Source organism: Melozone crissalis, unplaced genomic scaffold (genome assembly GCF_028551555.1).
Source record: "Melozone crissalis strain CALT ecotype California unplaced genomic scaffold, PUWL_Pcris_2 ptg000027l_1, whole genome shotgun sequence".
NCBI lineage: Eukaryota > Metazoa > Chordata > Aves > Passeriformes > Passerellidae > Melozone > Melozone crissalis.
The window spans coordinates 47,747,724-47,753,523 of NW_026535805.1; positions in this window are offsets into that span (position 1 = coordinate 47,747,724).

Sequence of the window (5,800 nt, forward strand, 5' to 3'; positions counted from 1 at the left end):
GAGTGTAGTTCACGCCTGGCCAAAAAGCTCATATGGGGGAAACCAGAGCAGCATAATGTGGAGTTTGACTCTAATCTAGTCCAGTCTATAGTTAAGAGCAAAATACATTGTTTTGAAAGACACAGTTACAGGACATGTCTCAGATTTTATTGAGATGCATTTTCTGCTGAATCTTTTTTAGTTAAAAGACAAAAAATATTTGCATACATGCATATATGACTCTATAATAATACCAGAACTGACTGAAGCCTGTATAATAGTACCATAAATATTCTGACTCTATAATGATGCCATAAATATTCTGAAGCCCTTGACTAGGAAGAGCTGTAAAGGCCTAGACCTGTCAAAGGGTTAAGTCATTTGGCTAAAATTGTGGAAACTGCCCTTTATCTCTATTTTTTTTGTTGGTGTTTGTTTGCTTTCCATGCATTTTGAAATATTCGAAGTTTTCTACTGCAGTTACGAAACACTTCCCTTTAAGTTACAACTTTTAGTCCTGATATTTAAGTCCTTTTGTTCAGATTTAGTGTCTGTTTTGTGTTTTAAATTATATTGTAAAAGAAATAATCTCTCACCTCTACTGCAGTGGTCATCTCACCCTAAAGCATGAAGTTCATCTGAATGAGCAGCGAGCTCAAGTGAAAGGCAGTGCTGTGGTAACTGGTAGTAGTATAATTATGGTAGTGCTTAGGGATTTATTGGGAGTGTGTAAGCAGAGGGCAGAAAGCTGTGAGCGTAGGAACTGTCTCAATAGACAAGGCTGAGTCATGTTGGATGAAAAGATGTAGAATGTACAATTGGTGAGGGCTGAAACTGTTAACTGTTTATATTTTAGCTCTAAATTTTTTAGGAGGGTTTAGATATGGGTGACTTCAGCAGATGGAAAGAAGAGGGAAAGGAGAGAAATCTAGCTTGAGTTGTTGTAAAACAAAATGAGGAATAGAGGCAGCTATGAATGAAGATGGTACAAAGAGGAGAAATGAAATTACTTCTTTATGTTACCTGAAGTCAAAAAAGATCATTCAAAATTTCTTTGTGATCCAGGTTCCTGCTGAAGGAGCTCCCAGGCTGCTCCCAGTGACTGTGGTCACTGAAGAGTCCTCTGCTTTCTTTTTTTTTCTCCAGAGACACACGTGACAGGAAGAGAAACGTGTCCTGACTTAGGATCCGTGTAAGAAGTCTGGTTTTGCTGATTAAAACCTCAGCTCAATGGCCTGAAAAAAAAATGGGCTAACATATTTCAAGCTTGCCTTTGTAAGCTTCAACTTACACTGCAATAATTGGAAAATATTATCACCTTGTCCAGTGTGTCTTTTCCCATAGGATGCAGTTCCCAATTCTTTAGAAGTTTCGTAGTTGTAAGGGAACCGAGGAGTTGAAAAGTGGAAAACATGCTGACTTTAAAAGAGAAATATTCAATTTCTTTAGATTTTCTTTTCTCATATTGCTTTTAATGCTTCTGAGTAGCCTTATCCTAGCTACTCTGTTCACCTGGTGTTCCCTTCCCACAGATGTACTTTGGAATCTGCTCATGATGCCTGCTCCTGTGTAGGAGTGATGCTTCTGAGTTAAATGATTAAAAAGGCCAAGTAGTATTTTTCAAGGATTTTCAATTCCTAGGTGAAAATTTTAAGTCACTTGGGTAAATTTTCCACACTCTATACAAGTGTTTGATTCAATCAGCCATCCAAATTATTTGGTGTCTCTTTGCCAGCCTTCTGCCTCATGTGCTAAGGCTTTGTTTTCCAGCTGTACCTAGGTTAAGGTACGTACAGCTTCAAAACATTGGAGTTGCCAATGTTTTGAAGGCCCTGCAGGAGTATGCTCTTCCAGTCCCTTATGTGAGGTATTTTAAAAATCCATGTATTGATCCAAGGAGAACTGGCTACAGTTTTTCTTTGTAACTTTCTACTGGAGATAGTGATCACAATTCCCTTCAGAGTTTTTGGCACTCTGTGTTTCTTCAAATTTCCTTTTTGAAATGCCAAAGCTCTGCGGCCTTAGCTGGCTCCCCAGCTTCTCGTGCATCAGTTGTGGGGCCATCAGCTCTCTGGTGCCTGGTTTTCAGTGGCTGGCTCTCAATAAGGAAGTTAGGAAGATGTAAATACAAGTAGAGTGAAAGTACAGGCATTCACAGACATGTTTTGATTGTCTGTAGTGCTGGAAGTCAGGGGTGCTTGGGAGACAGCTGGTAACTTTTCTGTTAGAACTGCAAGTCTTCAAATATCTCTGTAAATCCTGTTGATTAAATCTTAATTTGCCTGAACTGTCTAAATATTTGCATAGATATTACTTCTGTCAAATGAAGTAAGTCAGATTCCCATGAAAATATTTTTTCTAATGTTACTTCACTTGCTGTTGTCCAAGTGTTTCTGTCTGTTGAGGAAGCGAAGGGAGTCGACCCATCCTAATTGATCAGCATCGAACTCCGATTTATTGATCCAGCATGCACATTTTTATAACCGTGTTAATTAAGTTCATACATATGGCAAAACCTGAGCTCATCATTGGCTACAGATTACACACCAACCCCTCCTCTCGTTTTCAATACCTGTGGTTTCTTATTGAGACCAAAACTTGTTTTTCTCATCCTGTTATTGACTGTTCTCAAGGCCTCCATGTTTGTCATCCTGCTTTGCCATCACTATCCAAAGACAAGGTATTTAAAAAGCAAGCCTGAGAACTTGCTGCTTACAGCTGCCTTTTACTTTTCAATCAGCTGTATATGTTCGTGGCCTTTCTATAAGCCATGTTTGAACAAAATTCTCCAACAGTCTGTCATCAATTTCTTTAGGGAATGGAAGCATTAAAATTCATATTGCTGAACTGGAATAGTCACATATTTGGTCCACTGGGCTTACACTGCTGGAACTGTCCTTGACTTGAATGCTTTCCCTTCCAATAGGAAATGGAGCGTCCCTATTCAATCCCTGCTGGAACAACCTGTGGAGAGTTTGCCACTGTTGACTCTTCTTCTGCTGAAGGTCAGGGAAGAAGGTTGCTAGAGGTTGCCCATGCTGGTCCTCTTGTAGAAGTGAAGCCTTTGAGTTATGTCCATAAATGCACCAGCTCCTCTTGGTTTAATCTATAATTTGCATGGTAGTCTGTGGTTCTGTCAGAAGGGATTCCCCATGTGTGCTACAATTTAAACCCTGCAGTGGGTACCTTCAGCTTCTGAGGGTGGCAGGATTGGGCATGGAACAGAGAAATTGAATTTCTATATATGATAAAGGGGGATTTCTGTATAGTTGTCAAATGAGTGCTGCTGCAGGCTTTCCTGTTTATTTGATCTTCCTTTTTTGTCCAGTGTGGCAGTTTAGGTGCTCTCCTAAGTTGTGAGAGATGTGGGGTGTTACAAGGCAATTCAGGAAGCCAGCAGAATTAGGGTGCTCCTTTAAGTATTATTTGAAGTGGTGTTTTAACTCCAGGTCACATATTACTTACTTTTATTTTAAAATGAAAGACATGGCTATTCTATGTATTGTGACTCCCACGTCTTACTAAGTTATCCTGAATGGTCTGGGTATGTAAGCAAGTGTACTTGGGGCTGTGTCCGTTTTTATGCTGTTTTCCCCTTCCAAACTTGTCTATTACTTAGTAATTTCAATTTGTGACTAGTATCTTCTTTTTCCGTGCAAAGTACTTGCATTTGTGTGTGGTGCCAAGAGGGGGCAGCAGCTTCCTTCCAATCTTCAGCATTAACGAACCTTTGAGAAACAGAACCTAGTGTTTCATGGGTTGGGTTTTTTTGTGGTTTGGTTGGTTGGTTGTGGTTTTTTAATTAAAAAAACCCAACTTTATTCAACTTAATTCATTAGAACTATTTCTAGAAACATGTAATCTTAAAATACTTAACATCCAGTCTAATTGACATCCTGTAGCAGGTCGTTTGCAGATGGCACATACTATACTTAAATATTGTCCTCTCTATATATCAGTGAAGTGCATGTCCAAGCACTCATAAACACAGACAAGTATAATTACATACAGCTCTGCATTCATGACTTGCTAAAAACCACTTGATTTTCCCCATCAATTGCTTTAAAAAATGAGTGCTCTGCTCTCTTACAAACTCAGAGACAAGCAGTGAAATGTTTTATCTCTTGTTTGTGGATGGGTTGAGGCTTTCCAAAAGAAAGGACTGAATGCACTGATAAAACATGAAGTGTGATGCCAAGTAGGTTTGTAAATACTCCTGCCTGTGCTTCACCAGTGCCCTTCAACCATGATACAGAACCAGCCTTGTCACATTCCTGGAATCTTTGCCTATGGTAATGACAGGTGAGGAGAAGCAGGGAAAAAAGGAGATGACAATTGTGTTTTGCTCTAGTCCAGAAATAAGCCTCTTGGTTGGAGAAAGAGGAAGGTCAGTTCACATTGACCCACCATTGTCTTTTCTTTACTGGTGTTCCTTTCCAGAGACCACCCAATGATAGTCCAGCCTGCAGGCCTTGTTTGTTGTCATTAGCCAGGTGATCACTAGACCTGTCAGCAGAGACATAAATATCTCCTTGGTGCTGGTCTTTGTGCAGTCATGCAGTTGTATTATAAAAGCAGCAGGATGGACCATGACTTCATATGTTAAAAAGTTACCTATATACATGAATACTTACAGGAGTGTGAATGCCATCTGCAAGGTCTTTGTAAGATAGTAGACAACTCATTGCAGCATTGTTATCAAAAGCATGGCTCACTTTGTGTTGTGGCGTGTCAGAAAAGGCTGTGTGGCCTTTTATGATGAGACGCTGAAAGCGCTTCATGCATGAACCATCCACAACCTTTCCACATCCACACATGACACCGGCATTTCCATATAACAGGCATGCTTTATCCAGGTCACCTTATTCAAATTTTATAAAACTGTCTGTCAGAACAGATGGTGTCACTTAAGGATAAAAAGCTTAGCCATAGATGTGAAGAAAAGCTGCCTCTTCAAGTGAGGTCTGCTAGCTCGTCTTAGTCTTTATCGCCCCTGTCTTTCCCTGCTTGACAGAGGACTTTTCACAGGTTTGTGGTTGGTGTTTTCAGAGGCCTTGGCATTTTTGGATAGGTTTGATTTGTTGCTACAGCTCTGGACAGGTGGCAGCATATCTGTCTATCTCAGTTCGCCCATCTGCAAAATGGTGTTTGCCTGGGCCAGAGAAATTAAGATGCACAAAACACATTTGTAAAGACTGGTTTCTAGGATATGCTCAGAGGGTTAAATTGTCCAGACCATGGGCAGGGTGGTGGGTAATATTACTGTCTGGGTCTTTTCTCCCCTTGTTTTATGGCAAGCATCACCATCTTCTCTGCGATCTGCCACTCCTCATGGAGGAAGACTTCTGGTGACTTCCCTGTCACAGCTCAGGCATCACCCATTGCTGTGTGTTTCTAAATTGTTTGTTTTAAGTTGGTCTTGGTGTTTCTCTTCAGCCTACAATTTTGGCTGCCTCCCTACCTTTTTGCCTGCCTTCTAGTAGGCAACATACATGTGTTTTCAAAGTCTATTATTGTCTGTTGTCATCTGATTTGGCTGAGAGACTGTTACAAGCTTTGAATAATTTGTTATGCTTGTAAGTTTTCTCTTTTTTTTTTTTGGAGCTCTGATTTAGTAGGAGGAAGGGCTGGATATTCAGGGTACTGTTCCTCTTTGGGTTAGCCAATAATGCAGATTATTAATACATTAATAATACAAGGGAACTTTTCCAATAAAGTCTGTTAAAAATTCTGTGTCTAATCAAAATTATGGATTCTTGAGGTCAGTTCAGGGTAATTATTCAGGGCACAAATGCCTTAGTAACACTACAATGTCATATTT